Source organism: Cervus canadensis, chromosome 6 (assembly GCF_019320065.1).
Source record: "Cervus canadensis isolate Bull #8, Minnesota chromosome 6, ASM1932006v1, whole genome shotgun sequence".
NCBI lineage: Eukaryota > Metazoa > Chordata > Mammalia > Artiodactyla > Cervidae > Cervus > Cervus canadensis.
Window position 1 is genome coordinate 12531062 of NC_057391.1, and position 16297 is coordinate 12547358.

A 16297-nucleotide genomic window follows, 5' to 3' on the forward strand; every position below is an offset into this window, starting at 1 on the left:
GGTGGTGGGACTCTGGCCCTGTCAGAGGCTCCAAGATACCACTTGAGCTTGGGATAATTGTGGAGAAGCTCCAGTGAGACGGAAGGGCCAGTGTGCTGGGGCCTGTTCCTGCCCCAGCCGGCTTGGACACTCGGACAGGCGGGCACAGCGATCGCTGGGCAGCCGGCTCCCAGCAGCCTGCCGCCAGCTCCCCAGGCCTCCTGTCTGCACGTCCTGCCCTGCCCAGCCCGCCGGGGTGGCTGAGGGTTTGGAGCCGATGGAATCAGCGTGCCCTTCCCTCCTTTGTCTGCTGGTGCTTCCTTCCCTTCACAGCGCGCTTTCTTTTTTTCTGGTTTATCAGGCCCTGGGGAAAGCCGGGGCCAGTCAGACTCCCAGCCGAGCACCCTGGGAAGCCGCCAGCCGGGAGCACAACAGACGGCTCCGTCTCTGGGGCAGGCAGTTCAGCCATCCAACCCTCCCCACCTCCACCTGACCCCAGCAGCGCCCGCCTGGCAGATAGCCCCTCTCCCAGCATGGGGGAAGCCACTCAGGGTCCTTGGCTTCCAAAGCCTCCTTTTCAGAGACTGGAAGACTCAGGCGTGTGTAGGATACACCAAGGCCCCCCTCCTTACCTTAGGAGGGAGGAAACTGAGGCCCAGGAGCGGGAAGTGCCTGGAGGGCCTGGCTCCCAGCTCAGGGCTCCTACCAGCATACAGCGGCCTGCCTTCTCCTTCTAGGCAACAGGAAAGTCGAGGGATCTGTGTCCTGAGAGTCCTGGCTGTGCATCCCAGCCCTGACACTCGCAATGAACACCTGTGCCTTGCCTTAGTTTACAAGTCTGTACAATGGGGACAGTGGTATGGGCCCTGCAGGCTGTTTTGAAGGCTATAGGCAATAATACAGATGACTGCCCAGCCTAGAGCAGGCATTTCCACGGGGACCATATTGCCCTCCAGGGGGCAAAAACTGGTTCAGGAAGAGGGTATGAAAAGAATCTTGAATCATGGATATACATACTGTACTTAGACATACAGTATATCTGGGGTATTAGAACTTTTTAGTGGGAAGAGAGTGGGAAGAACTGTCTAGAGGGCAGGGGTTGGAACTGAAGCAGGCGGAAAAGCACTGCTGCTGAGCTAGTTCCTGTCTCTGCTCAGTCTCCTCCTCTCTTCTCTCGCTGGTCCCGGCCAGCACGGGCTTTACAGGAACATCAGGAATCAGGTTATGTTCATTTTCTCAGAAACTGCTGAGAATAAACAGTGGGATCTCTCAAGTTTTGGCACTGGGAACTCACTCTTTTGTCCATGCATTCATCCATTTGACCTTGGCCTGAGGTCACAAAGGTATACCTTAGAGCAGGGTGCAAGGTGGCCATGACCCTGGTTCCAGCTCCCAACTAACAGGGCAAACGGCAGGGCAATGTATAGCCTGGACTGAAGGAAGTACAAAGCCTGTGGGCAGGGCAGGTATGGTGGCAAACTTGCCCAACTAAGAGAGGAGGGGCATTGGGGGTAGGCTTTGATGGATGTGTATGTACCTCCTTCCTCAACCCCTTAAGGGTCTGTGGCCTGGAGCCTTGCCCGTTGCCTGTGTCTCGGTATCTTGGTGTCATTGGCCTACAGCTGGTATTTGATGTGGTTCAGCTGGGAGGGCTGGGTGCACCCGTTTATTTGGCTTGGCTGGCCTGCCGTGGCGCACAATGCTGCCTTAGTCTAGAAAAGCTCATGGGCGCCTGGGGAAGTGGGATGGGAAAGGCTTGCTCCGGTCTAGAGATTCTGACTGCACTCAACTGCCTGGGTAACGAGCAAGTCCAGCTGACCTCCTGGCCATCAAGCACATCTCGGGGTGACGGTGGTGGGGGAGGGCGGCAGGCACAGAGTTCGCCCGGCTGATGCCGGAAGCCATCAAGCCTCGCCGGCCGACAGAGATGACTCTCAGAGCAACTGCTTCAGCTCTGAGCTTAGAATACAGACAGGGAAACTGAGGCATAGAGTCAAGAAGGCCTCTGCCCCAGAACCCGTCAACCGACTGGAATCATAGAAGCCGAGTGGCATAGGATCTCAAAGTTTACTTGGTCCAATTCTATGAATTCTTTTTCTCAACATTTGTCTTAAAAAATGGGGTTGGTCTGGAAAACCACACACCAGTTTAGTATCACCATAACTACCTTTAGTGGTTGTTATACATCAGGCATGCGGCTAAGTGCCCCACTTCTAGAATAGAGCCCATTTTGTAAGTGAGGACACTGGGGCTCAGAGAAGTTAGGCAACCTGCTGAAGGTCGCAGAGCGGCTAAGCCGTACAACCAGGACTGAATTCAGATCTAGGCGGATGCATGTGCTTGAACCTCTGACCGCTTGGCAACATGGCCTCTTGTTGCTCAAGGTGGAGTTGTGGCTGAATTACATCCCTTGATTCTTGCTGATTTCTGTTTTCTAATTTGTCTTCAGTGACTATAAATCCTTGTATAGTATTCAGCTAGATGAAAACATTAGTTGTATATATGTGTGTATTTCAGTGATTCTAAACTAATATCAGGGAATTTCTGCAGTTCTGAGGGTCTGTGGGCATCTCTGTACACCCCCTCCAAGCCCACTGTATCATTTTTTAAGCAGCAGCTCCCTTTCAAAAGTTATTAAAGCCTTTAGTCTTCCCTCCCTACAACTTAACCAACTGTAAAGTCACTGGTGCCTTTGAAAACACACTTAATCCTGAAAGTTTCCACACCCAGATGCTGAGGCTCTAGGGAAAACGCTGGCCTGGGAACCCAGGATCCTGAGGTCTGACCTATCATCCTGCTCCTAAGAAAGCCCTTATCCAGCTCTGGGCCTCAGTTTCTCCATCAGTCAAAGACAGGTTGTGCCAGCTGAGCTCTGAGGACCCTACACGCCCTCACAGTCCTCGTTGAGAAGTGTTCTGTCAACCACAGAGAGTCAGGCGCCTTGAGTTTTCCCAGTCTCAAATAACTTTACCCGCCAAGCTATTGGCAGAGTCAAGCAGGCCACCCATTCTGGGAAATAGCCCACTGGGTAATCCCTCCAACGTGAGTCTGTGAACGCGCAGTTCATCAGGGTTCTGCTTTGTGTACACAGAGGATGAAACGTAAATACCCTCCTGCGGCGCAGCCTTAGACCACTCACTAGCTTATCAGGCTTGGATGCTGTGTCTCTGGGGTTGATCTCTAAGGGAGATCTAGCGCAAAGGGCTGTTTCATGTATGTATCCCTTCTTGGAGGATTTGCGGTTGATCAGGAAAGATAAGAGGACAGTGCTTATCAGAAGGGAGGGGATTTTCAGAATGAGGGACAGGCACCACAGAATGTCTTCCTGAGGCCTGCTGCGGCCCCTCTGTGTCAGCCAGTCCGGCTGGCATGAAGGGGTCTGGCCAGTAGTGATGTCTCCATCTTTAAACAAGCTCCCACTGTAGTCACCCTGCTGGTCTAGCCTAGGGCTGTGTTATTCCTCTCTGTCTGTCCCTGATGTCCCATCTTTCTGTGGCCATGACTTTGTCTTTTGCATGGTGCATGTGTGAGTGTGAAGTCTTTTCAGACGTGTCTGACTCTTTGTGACCCCATGGACTGTAGTCCTGACCATAGAGGAAAGGCAAAGTTCTGTCTTTCCCATCCATCACCAACACCAAATTGGAGAAATACAGGGAGCAAGCAGAGCCAGGAGTCAAGGGAGGCTTCCCAGAGGAGGTTTCTGAGCAGAGCCTGGCGATCACTAGGCAGAGGAGCGAGACTGTGCAAACACGTGTCTAGAGAATAGCAGTGTGAGGGCTGGGGAGGGCTGGTGGGAGATGAGACTGTAAGTCCTGGACCTCAGAAGGCAAGGGAGCTGTGCCAGGAAACCTGGGCTTGTTCTGAGGCTGATCAGGAACCAGAGAACCAGCGCGAAGAGGAGAGCAGAAGACAGATCTGTGTTTTAGAGAAGCAGTTGGTATGCGACGGGAAAAGAGCTGATGAGTTTCAGATGGGAGGGGGATGGATGGAGTCAGGTGATTGTGAGAGAGAGCAGGAAGGGTCAAGGTGGACTCAAGTATCTGGCTGGGGGTGGAGGGTGCAGGATCTAAACAGGTCCTCTGGGGACAGGATGCCTTCAGGGAGACCAAGAAAAGCCAGGTGGGATGTCCACTATGTAGCAGACAAAGGTATTTGGACTGAGGGTGAAAAAATTTGAGAGTCATTTGTGTACGGGGGTGGTTGAGTCTGTGACCATGGGTGACTCTGTCTGGACAGATTGTGTGTGTGTGTGGTGGGGGCGGGGGGTGCAGGCAGGGAAGTGAGCCTGAAGCTAGCATGATGCTGGGCACAGAGTGGGCATTCAGGAAGGGAAAGGCCAGCAGAGACGATCATGTGGGGTTTGGCCACACAGAGGTCACCTATGAACCTGTCAAAACCAATTCAATGGAGAGATGAGGCAGAAGCCAAATGGACCAACTGAGGCCCTGGCATCTCTTTCATGGGCACCTGCCACAGCCTCCTGTCTGCCCACCCCCTCTGTCCCAACCCCTTCGAGTTCATTCACCACACAGTGGCCAAAGGACTCTTAAATACACCCAGGTCACGGCGCTCCCAGATTTCTAACGTTCTCTGCCATCTGATCACCATCCCTACCATAGACCACCAGTCTTTGATGCCTCTTGGCCTCTACCCACTGCCCATTCTTGTTTGGGGCCCCTGTTCTGAAAAGGGGGCCTGTTTCAAGCTTCTCTGACCTCTGGGGGTGCCCTATCCCAGCTTCAGCATCTTCGCACAGAGTATCCTCACAGCCCATACCTTATTCTTTTCTCCTTAGTCTGCCCAGCCTTTGGATCTCTGGGCAAACTGCCTTCTAAAGGGGACTTCCCTGGTGGTCCAGTGGTTAAGAATCGGCCTTGCAATGCAGGGAACACAGGTTTGATTCCTGGCTGGGGAACTAAGATTCCACGTGCTGTGGAACAACTAAACCCACGAACCACAACTAGAGTCTGTGTGCCCGCAAGTGTACTGCGATAAAAGATCCTTCATGACAAAACGAGGATCCCGTGTGCCGAAACTAAGACCCGACCCAGCCAGATAAACAAATAAATATATATAAACTACCTTCTAAAGGAAGTGTCCCTGAACCCCGCGCCCCCCGTCCGAAGTAGGGCCGTTCTTGTTTCATATGCACTGTACCCCACTACAAAACACTCCTCAGAGCTGCAAATAAGTTTTTAATTGTGTGTGTTATTTGTCTTTCTCTTTAGAATGTGAAATACTGTGGGAGGCCAGGACCAGTTCTGCTGTGTCCTCCAGAAACTGTAACGCCAGGCACGCCAGGCACGGTGCCTGGCAAGGAGTAAGTGCCTAGTAAATTTGCATGAATGTATATTAGTGAAAAAATACACATACAATAGGATGAAAAGAAGTACACGGAGCAAGGTGGCCTATTGAGCAAGAAGCTGTAGAAAGATGGAGTGTGATCCTTGAAGGGAACAGAGGCCTTCCTCAAGCCTGTCTCTCAGTCTATTTCAAAGAATAATAGTAATAATTGTTGGGCACAGTGTGTGGTCAGTCACTGCTGGTAAGCAGACCTTTGCCAGCCTCCGGAGTCTTAAAGTGCACCCCTATTGAGCTGCAGTGAGGTTCCACAGAGCATCCTTTCAGGATTGGGAGTCCCCTCAGGGCAGGAAGCCTCTATTCCTGACCACCACCCCAATGCAACTGTTCTTCGGAGCCCAACACCTCTTTCCCCCAGTTGAGGACAGCCAGCTGGCAGTGGGGTGCTAGGGCCTCCTGGCTTCAGGCCCCTCCATTCAAAGTTCCTACCAACCCCTGCTTGCCCTAGTTCCTGGACCACGGAGCCCCCAAGACTGAGAGCCCTGTCCTAGGCCTGTCCCAGGGGGGTGGACCCCACTGGGTAGGGAGGATCCCCAGCCTCTGGGAGGCAGAGGCAGGGTCCTAACAGGGTAAGCCCAGGGAAGGAGTCCCACGCTCGCCACTAGCGCCCCAGCCTCCCACCCCGCCGGCCCTCCCCTTGCCGCCCGCCACCGGATGCTGGAGTTCGGTTTTCTTGACCCGGTGGGGCCGGGGAGGGGCCACCCGTGGAGCCGCCGCCTTATCGCGCCTGTCTCTGCGCTGTCTCCTGCCGCCGGCCCCTGGCTGGCCAGCCTTCCCCCCTAACCGGCTCCGGCTCCTGGCTCCACACTGGCGCGCTGGTCCCTCTGGGCTCCCTGAGGGCAAAGCTGGGGTGGGGGTGTCCCGCGGAGCAGAGCTGCACTTCTGCCCCACCAAGCCCTCCCCGAGTGTCCCCCTGGGGTCTGGGGAGGGTGTGGGAGATGGGGCTGCTGGCGGGTGGGGGGGCCTCTGGGAGGGCAGGGACCCCAAACCGCCCCCCACCCGCCTTGGCTGCTGACGTGGGAGGAGCCGGCCAACTTGGAACTGCCGCAAGGGCGTTTTTCTTTGGGAGATTGCCCCATCCCCATTTTATAGAAGAGATACTTGGGGCCCAGAGAAGAATGCAGCTGGCCAGAGCCACTCCCCGACCCCTGTCAGGATCTTCCCCTTCCGGGGTCTAGAGAGGCATTCGTTTCTCAGTGGCTGGGTGGCTGCGGCAAAGAGGCAGGGCCGGCTGAGCCCCTCAGGGTGCCAACCTCCAGAGTGGTCTGTGGGGACCCAGGCCCCGGCCGCAAAGATGGCTGCTTAGAATGCCCTCTTCTTAGATTACAGGAGTCCTCCTCTCTCTCTCTAAGGTGCCACCCAGGACCACCTTTGCCCCCTAGCTAGTGGTGGGACTGGAATCTTATACACGAAAGGACAAGGAGTCACCTCTCTGCCCGCTCCCTGCTGCAGGCGGCTGTGTTTTTAGCAATCTGGGAGGTCACGGGTAAAGACACTTGGGATGGGGGCAAGTGATCTAACCTGCTCTCTGGGGTTGCAAGGGAGGTCAGTCCTGCAGGGGACAGCTGAGGGTGAGTCTGAGTGCAGATTATGTGCAGCTAACAACAGAACCACCCCCGCACTGCCCACTGCCCACTGCCAATGCCTGGGGCATGAAGAGCTGAGAGGCAGTGATGAGGAACTCCAGCAGGGACAGAGCAGGCATTGTGGTTCTGTGGGAGGAGTGAAGCCAGGGATCACTCAGGAGGGGATGTCTGAACTGGTCGGGGGTGGATAAAAGGAAGAGAAGAGGAGAAAGGCCGAGAGCCCAGCACAGGCAAAGCCTGGAGGCCCAGTGATGGAAGGATGGAGGGGCTTTGGGGGAGGTGATGATGAAAGGATGAGCTGGGGCCAGATGGCAAGGCAAGAACCGAAGAGCAGGTTTCATATTACATGACTCTTAGTTCACCACACTAAAAAAAAAAAAGATAATAATAATGATAAATAATAATAATAGGTTTATACCCATCTTATAGTCAAGTAAACTGCAGCTCGGGCAAATGACTCGGCCACGACCACATCAGAAACTGGGAGATCTGGAATTTGAGCCCAGATCATCCTGTCATAGAGGCCCAGGCTGCTGCCTTCCTGCTGGAGCCTCCAGAGTAAGAGTTGTGGGGAGCCTTGGCTTCTATTTGTCCCTCCCTCCTCTCGCCCTATTTTTATGAATGAGAACACCAGAGTCCTAGAGGACCAGGCTTAGCCTCGATGTCCTTCTTCCTGATTTGACTCTCCCCAATTTCCCAGGCCAGGAGCTGGTGAATAAGGCAGACTTTCATCTCCCTGTCCAGCTTCCTGCCTTACCGCTTAGTGAGTCCTGGGCAGGGCCTAGGACTCTATTTTTGGTGAGTATTTTGGTTCTTCTGGGTCTACCATTTGCCCACAGGCATTTGGGGCCTATCGTAACTGTTTCCCTCAAGCCTCTCACTGGCTTCCTCCCTTCCCCCTCAGCTTACCCCATTCCCCTCCACTTGGTGCACCCCAGGCCTTCCTCTTCAGGCGCCCCCTCTCTTAGAAAAGTGAAAACACATGGTTTCCTAGGCAACCAGATCCCTCCTCCCCGCTTGCCCTGAGACCTCCCAGTGTCTCTCAACTGTTCAGAAGAATATTTCAAATACCAGCCTCACCAGGCAGGGTCTGACAAAGGCTGAGTTCCTCTCAGAGCCTTCGCTCTGAGGGGCAATAACCCTGCTCCCCTCTAACTGAAGGCCTGGGGTCTCAGGGGCAAGTTCCAGACCATTGCCTTGGTTACCACCTAGGTCCACTCTGTTTAGCAGAGGAACTCATTACTATTTGGCCTTAGAGATCCCTTTAGATGGGGAAAAAGTGTGAAAGTGAAAGTCACTCAGTTGTGTCCGACTCTTTGCAACCTCACGGACTGTAACCTGCCAGGCTCCTCTGTCCATGGGATTCCCCAGCAGAAGAACACTGGAGTGGGTAGCCATTCCCTTCTCCAGGGGATCTTCCTGACCCAGGGATCAAACCTAGGTCTCTCACATTACAGGTAGATTCTTTACCTTCTGAGCCACCAGGGAAGCATTAGATTGGGAAGTTGGAGCCTAAAAAGGGAAGGGACTCACCAGATCACATGGCAAAACTGCGGTCTGTGTGAGGAACTGAAGGAAAAGGAGGTAGGATGGATTGTGCCTGCTACTTACGAGACACAGTGCTAGGTGCTCTGGAGACATGAACATTATCCCTCCCTCCAACTCTGTGAGGTCAGTTTTATTCCCATTTTATACTTGAGAAAACTGAGGCTCAGAGAGGTGAATTACCTTACTCTAGGTCACCCAGCGAATGAATGGCAGAGCCAAGTTTCAGGCACCCTGACCCATCTCCCCAGTGAGCCCACAGTCTTTGCGCTTAGATGGTGTTCTCATGGCTAGGCAGGGATTGGGGGAGTGATGTAGAGTGCTTCCTGGTTGTTATTTTTACCTTCCCTTATTAGAAGATTTGGCTCATCTTCTTTGGGGGCTGGGCTCCTCATGAGTTTCTGTCTCCTGCCTTCTCTCAGCCTTGGATCCCTACTCAACATTTCTCATCCCAAGACATCTTTCACCAGGTGGGGAAGGATAGAGAAGCACCATTTGTGCAATTCATGCTTTCTCTCTGGGCCTCAGTTTCTCTAATAGTAATGCAAGGGGAGGTTGGAAATGAGAACATTCAAGTTCAGTCCTAGCTCAGATATTCTTGGATTCACACATCAAGTGTATGTGTGTGATTGTGTGCATGATTGTAGGCAATCAGGTGTCTGTGTGTAATTACATGAGTGACTGTGTGTGATTACCGTGTGACTGGATGTGGGGGATGGTGAGTATGTGGGAATAACTGCACATGTGAGAGTAGATGGATTATGTGTGGATGATTGTATGTGTGGGTGTTGATGATCAGTGTGTGTGTATGATTATATGTGTGTATCATCATCTAAGTTGCTTCAGTCACGTCCGACTCTTTGTGACCCTATGGACTATAACCTGCCAGGCTTCTCTGTCCATGGAATTTTCCAGACAAGAATACTGGAAGGGGTTGCCATTTCCTTCTCTGGGGGATCTTTCCAACCCAGGGATCAAACCCGCGTCTCTTGTGTCTCCTGCATTGGCAGGGGGATTCTTTACCACTAGCGTATATGGAGAAGGGCGATTGAGAATATGTAGATATGTGCTTGGGGGTGAGTGGATGTGTGTAATTGTATGTGTGCATGTATGTGGGTTGTGATATGTGGGTCTGTGTGCATTTGGGCTGTCTGTATGTTACTGTGAGAGATAATGTGTTTATGTAGACTGTGTGTGTGTGTGTCATTGTGTGTGTTGGAGGGCCATGAAGCCTCTTCTTAGCCTTGTTGATCAGCAGACAGGGTGGGCACGACCCCTCCTCCCTGACCGGCCATGGGTGTGGTCCGGCCAGGCACAGGAGGGGACCCCGTAGGCACCCACAATGCCAGCTGGGCGGCGAGTGTATCCCTCCTGTAATCAACTCCAGACGCAGCAGCGTCGCCCCCCTCTGATGGGAGGGTGCTGGAAACACATTCTGGCCTCAGCCAGGTCTCTTTGGGGGGAGAAAAAAAGGGGAAGGAAATAAATCCCCGAAAGGCAGATCTTTATTGAAGTTTTTCGTGACACGCACACCAACTAATTGATTTCCTTATTAGTAGCAGATTTTTCTCCCAGCCTCTTCTCCTGCCTGAACTTATAAAAATGAAGGGTGGAGCGCCAGCTTGGTACAGACCCAGGGCCAAGTTTCTCCCTGCATCCTCCCAGGGCCAGGGAGGCAGCAAGGGCGCGATGTGTGTTTGCTTTTCCAGGTCTAACTGTCGGTAGAGGGGGTGATCACCTGTGGGATCGGGTTTCAAAAGCCTGGAAAAGCCTCCTTGCTATCCCTCAATTTCCTCTCCCACCTTCTTGGCCTCAAGTCACACCATTAACGAATCATTCTGTTTATTGGGTTAGCCAAGAATTTTGTTTGGGTTTTTCTGTAACGTCTTATGGAAAAACCCGAATGAACTTTTTGGCCAACCCAATACTTTGGGCTTTCCTTCGGGTTAAAATACTTTGGACTTCCCTGGTGGCTCAGATGGTAAAGAATCTGTATGCAATGCAGGAGACCCAGGTTCGATCCCTGGGTCAGGAAGATCCCCTGGAGAAGGGAATGACTACGCACTCCAGTATTCTTGCCTGGGGAACCCCATGCACAGAGGAGTCTGGCAGGCTACAGTCCACGGGGTCAAAAAGAGTCAGACATGAGTGACTAACACTTTCAGGTCAAAATGCTAATGAGTGCAAGCAGGATCTTGGCGCATCCGTAGTCATCTACACATAGTTCACACTGTGGGATTCTGGGAGCCTTGGTTTTCTCATCTGTTCAATGGAAGAGTTCTGTGATTGATGTTACCAATGCTTGTGGAGATGAAGATCAGATTTGTGACTTCCAAGTCTCTTTATAAATATAAGCTGTTCCCTGTTGATGACAGGGCAGCACGTACATCAGTGGCGCAATTCAAGGCCTGGGAGTTTACAAGGGGGGTGGGTCTTGCATTTAGCAGAGGGAAAAGGGGTTGAGCAGCAGCCAGATTCAACTGAGGTCTCTCAGGAGACCACCAACCAGAAAGTTAAAGCTACTCCTCTGTCTGGGCCAGTGACAGGGGGTCACTCAAGCTTCATCTAAGAGTTAGTGAAAAGAGAAAGACAGACACTTTGCCCAGACGGTTCCAGCTGATGCTTGAGGCGGCCGCTGTTCATCACGTTTGTCAGGGGAGGAAATTGGGCCACAAGGTGGTTTACAAACACCACAGAGCCCTTGACTATGAGGGGGTGGCAGGGATGTGAACCCAGCCCTAATGGGCTGTGGACACACACGACGCCTTTTATTCATTTAACATAAAAGTGCAGCCCTTCTCACTGAGGTTAAGCTGAGAAAGACAGTCTGAGCCCCTCTCCCCAGAATATCTCAAGGGTCAGACAGATAAGGGAATAGGTGTTGGGGATAATGATGTGACAAGTGCTATAACAGGTTTAAGCACAGCCACTGGAAAGGACACCAAATCCTGGCTGAAGCTGTCAGAGAGGGCTTCCTGGAAGAGGTGGCACTTGAGTAGGCAGAGGGGGCTGAACCCTCAGGGCTGACCTTCAGCCAGTATGTGTGGGCATGACCATTCCAGTGGTTAAAATACTGACGTACTTATATATGTGTTGCAAATACATGTGGTCCCCTTCCCTCTCCTGTACTCAGGTTGCCTGGCCCATCCCTCAGGCCCTGGACCTCCCCAGATCCAGAAACCTTAAGGGCACATCCAGGACTCTGCAAGAATGGGGGGTGTCACTGTGACTCTTAAGGCACAGAGGGAGGCCCAAGGCCTGGCTGGGGTCCCTTGCTCTGATCTGGTCACCACCCTCGGGCATGGGCGGGGGCGGGGGAGGCAGGGCTTGGATGCTGGAGGCCGGGCTGGGCAGACAGGCCTGCCGCTGGACACGTCCACTTGCATTCCACGTGAACTTCCTGGGAATGACCGGGGGCCTCTAAGCAGTTCCTGTTCCCAGCGGCTCACAGTCGCCAGGCCCAGGGAGACAAAACGTCCCTGAATGTGGTGGGTAAGGAACAATATGGGGCGGGTGGAGGAGGGCCACAGGAAGTATGTTGGGGAGCTGGCCACAGAGCTGGGGGTGACTCAAGGACTTGTGACTTGATAAGGTAAGATGACTCCGGAGGAAAATAGCCGGGGTCCAGGGGTGCCGAAGTGGCCCGCAGGACAGGATTTCTGGCTCCTGTTCAGACATTAGTTGTTAAGTCCTCATGTGTCTCCACACAGTAGAGGTCCTTGAACACCATCCAACAAGATATGTTGTAGTCATTGACCCTGTTGGATAGGTATTAAGATCCCAGCTTCACAGAAGAAGAAAGTGAGGCTCAGAGAGGTGAGATGACGTCCCCCAGGTCACACAGTGTCAGTGGAGACAGGGTGTACAGCAGAGAACTCCGACTCCAGAGCTTGCACGCGAAACCAGGCTTTCGGGCAGCACTGCCCGCCCCTACCCCCAGGAACCAGGCGCGTCTGTGTTAGAGCCCAGGGCCCCTTCCTGGGTCTTCACCTCCCCAAAGCTACCACCCCTGGAAAAGGTTCCCCCCCAACCTGTTACCACCCCCAAAGCTATCACACACCCTGAAAAGATTCCCCCCAACTCCCACCACCAATAAATAGGGCCACTTTTCCCTTAAAACTGAGAGCTTAACGCAATGTTAGAAACTGGGAAAAAGAACATGTCCTGGCTTTCAGACACAACAAAAACACCACAAATAAGATGAATAATCAGAGTAAAAATCATAAACGCTATAGAACCCATTGGTTTAATACGCCTTATATGGAGTAGGGTGGGATCTCAGGAATAAGAGTGCCCGGCGTTGAGAAAAGGCTTTAAAGTGTCCTGCAACCACTGGTCCTCCAACCCCTCCGTGTGTGTGTGTGTGTGTGTGTGTGTGAGAGAGAGAGAGAGAGAGCGAGAGAGAGAGAGAGAGAGAGAGAGACATACTCCAGGGGCGTGCTGTGGCTGGGAGGAGGGGGTGCTGTCAGCTCTTATCCTTGGAGCAGTAGTCTTTTCACCTTTCTCAGCCTCCATCCCCATCCCCACCCTGCCCCAGTTTCTCACTAGTAAAATGGGCCCTGATAACTAGCTCATACTGGGGCCATGGGGGGTTTAAGCGTGATAAGGTGTGCCGCAAGAGCCTGGCCCCATAGTTGGGGCTCTGCTATTGTTCTTGCCTCCTTAGGCTTCCCTGCCCAATTTCAGGAAGTCTTTTTTGGCTGGAAACGTCTTAGGATGAAAGAATGTTGGAGGGAGAAGGCATTAGAGATAAGGCAAAGCCAGCCTCTCACGGGGGAGGGTGACTTTAGGAACTCAGAAGGCTCTGCGTCTCCAGCTCAGATTCCCATCCTCACTCTGCTTAAATGCCGCCCTTCCAGCTTCACCCTCCAGCCTCAGGCTTTGATTAGGTTACAATGCACAGCCCTCCTTCCCCTCCCCATCAGCGTGCTGGAAGCAGAGGCCAGGTCACACTTATCTCTGTTTCTTTCTTTCATGTTTTAAAAACAGCTCTGTTGAGATGTGGTTGACGTACATGAAATTGCACCTACTTACAGTGTACAACGTGATAAGTTTTGACATATGTTTACAGTCATGAAACCATCATCATAATCAAGAAAATGAACATGTCTGTCACTGCCAAAAGTTTCCTCCTGCCACTTTGTAATCCTTCCCTCTCTCCCTACCCCCCACCTCAGTCCCCAGGCAACCACTGACCTGCTTTAGGTCACTATACATCAGTTTGCATTTTCAAGAATTTTATATAAATGGAGTCAGACAGTATGTATTCTTGTGTGTAAGGCTTCTTTCACTGAGCACAATTATTTTGAGACTCATCTATATTGTGGAGGAGGAAATGGCAACCCACTGCAGTATTCTTGCCTGGAGAATACCATGGACCGAGGAGTCTGGTGAACTACAGTCTATAGGGTTGCAGAGAGTCGGACATAACTGAGTGACTGAGCACATCTATATTGTGCATGTGTCAATTATTCAATCCTTTTATCGTTGAGTGTCCATTGAATGGATATCCTACAATTTGTTTATCTATCTGCTGATGAGCATTTGGAATGTCTCTAGGTTTTCAATCTTATAAATAAAACTGCTATGAACATTTGTGTTCAAGTCTTTGTATGAACATAAGCTTTCATTACTCTTGGGTAAATACCCAAGGAATGGAAGGCTAAGTCATATAATAGATGTATGTTTAACTTTTTAAAGTAACTGCTAAATTGTTTTCCACTGAGGTTGTACTATTTTCACGGCAACCAGCAGTGTAGGAGAATCCCAATTGTAGGAGAATCCATTTCCTTACCAACACTTAGTCTTTTTTGTTTTAGACTCTCTAATAGCTGGGTAGTGATATCTCACTGTGGTTATAATTTATATTTCTCTAGTGACTAATATATTGAGTGTCTTTTCATTTGCTTATTTGCTATCTGTAGGTCTTCTTTGGTGAAATATCAGTTCAAATCATTTGCCTCGTTTTATTTATTTTTCCTTTTAAAAAATTAATTTTTGGTTGCACTGGATCTTCATTGCAGTGCGTGGGCTTCTCATTGGTGTGGCTTCTCTAGTTTTGGAGCGTAAGCTGTAGGGCATGAGGGCTTCAGTAGTTGCAGCACACAGGCTCAGTAGTTGTGGCTTGAGAGTGCTTTAGTTGCTCCTCAGTATGTGGAATCTTCCCAGACCAGGGGTTGAACCCATGTCCCCTGCATTGGCAGGTGGATTCTAAACTACTGTACTACCAGGGAAGTCTACATTTGCCTGTTTTTAAATTGGGTTGTTTATGTTCTCATTATTGACTTTTGAGAGTTCTATATATGTTCTGGGTATAAGTCAGTCCTTTATCAAATATCTGATTTGCAAGTATTTTCTCCCAGGCTGTGGCTTATCTTTTCATTCTCTTACCAGTGCCTTTTCCAGAAGTTCAAAGAGCAGGAGTTCTTATGTTGATGAAGTTCAACTTACCATTTATTCTTGTATCAATTGTGTTTTTAATGAATATTAAGAAATCTTTGCCTAATCGAAGGTCACAAAGATTTTCTCCTGTGCTTTCTTCTAAAATTTTATAGTATTAAGTTTTTCATTTAGGTCCATCTTGAGTTTGTTTTTATATATGATGCAAGGTATGGATTAAAGTTCTGTTTTTGTTTTTGCATAAAGATAGAGGATGAGATGGCTGGATGGCATCACCGACTCGATGGGCATGAGTTTGAGTAAGCTCTGGGAGTTGGTGATGGACAGGGAGGCTTGGCATGCTGCAATTCATGGGGTCACAAAGAGTCAGACACGACTGAGCGACTGAACCCATTATTCAGGTTTACCCGAGGGCTCAGTGGTAAAGAATACATCTGCAGTTTAGGAGACGCAGTTCAATCCCTGGGTCAGGAAGATCCCCTGGAGAAGGAAATGGCAACCCACTCCTGTATTCTCGGCTGAGAAATCCCATGGACAGAGGAGCCTGGCGGGGTACAGCTATGGGTGGCAAGAGTTGGACATAACTTAGTGACTAAACCACCACCATCCAATTATTCGAGTAACACGTGTTGAAAAGACTCTTGTCTCCCCATTGAATTGTCTTGAAACAATTGTCAAAAATCAATTGTTTATGTGTAGGTATATTTCTGGACTCTATTTAATTTCCTCTTGGCAATGTTTTATACTTTTCACTGTACAGATCTTGCACAGCTTTTGTCAGTTACCTATTTTTCATGTTTTAAAATGCTATTTCATATCTAATTAAAATTTTTTATTGAAACAATTGATTTATGATACTGTGCCAATCTCTGCTGTACAGCATATTGACTTAGTTATACACACGTAGACATAATTTTTAAAATATTATTTTCCATTATGATTGATCATAGGATATTAAATATAGTTCCCTATGCTATACAGCAGGACCTTGTTTATCCATCCTATATATAATAGTTTACATCTGCTGATCCCAAACTCCCATCCCTTCCCTCCTCCAACCCCCACTGCCCCTTGGCAACTGCCAGTCTGTTCTCTGTGTCAGTTTCTGCTTTGTAGATAGGTTCATTTGTGCCGTATTTTAGATTCCACATTTAAGTGATATCATGTGGTCTTTGTCCTTGTCTTTCTGAGTTCACTTAGTATGATAATCTCTAGTTGTATCCATGTTGCAGCAAATGGCATTATTTCATTCTTTTTCATGGCTGAATAGTATTCCACAGTGTATAGGTACCACATCTTCTTTATCCATTCATCTGTTGATGGACGTTTAGGTTGTTCCCACGTTTTGGCTACTGTGAACAGTGCTGCTGTGAACTGGGTCATGGGAACCACATGGCGCTAGTGGTCGAGAACTCGCCTGCCAATGC

General features: G+C 50.5%; 1 long non-coding RNA gene across 2 annotated transcripts in view; it reads left to right on the forward strand.

Annotated features, from left to right (window-relative positions):
- Positions 1-16297, forward strand: part of LOC122443069 — a 117928-nt gene that overhangs the window by 66722 nt on the left and 34909 nt on the right. The gene's annotated exons all lie outside the window — the stretch shown is intronic.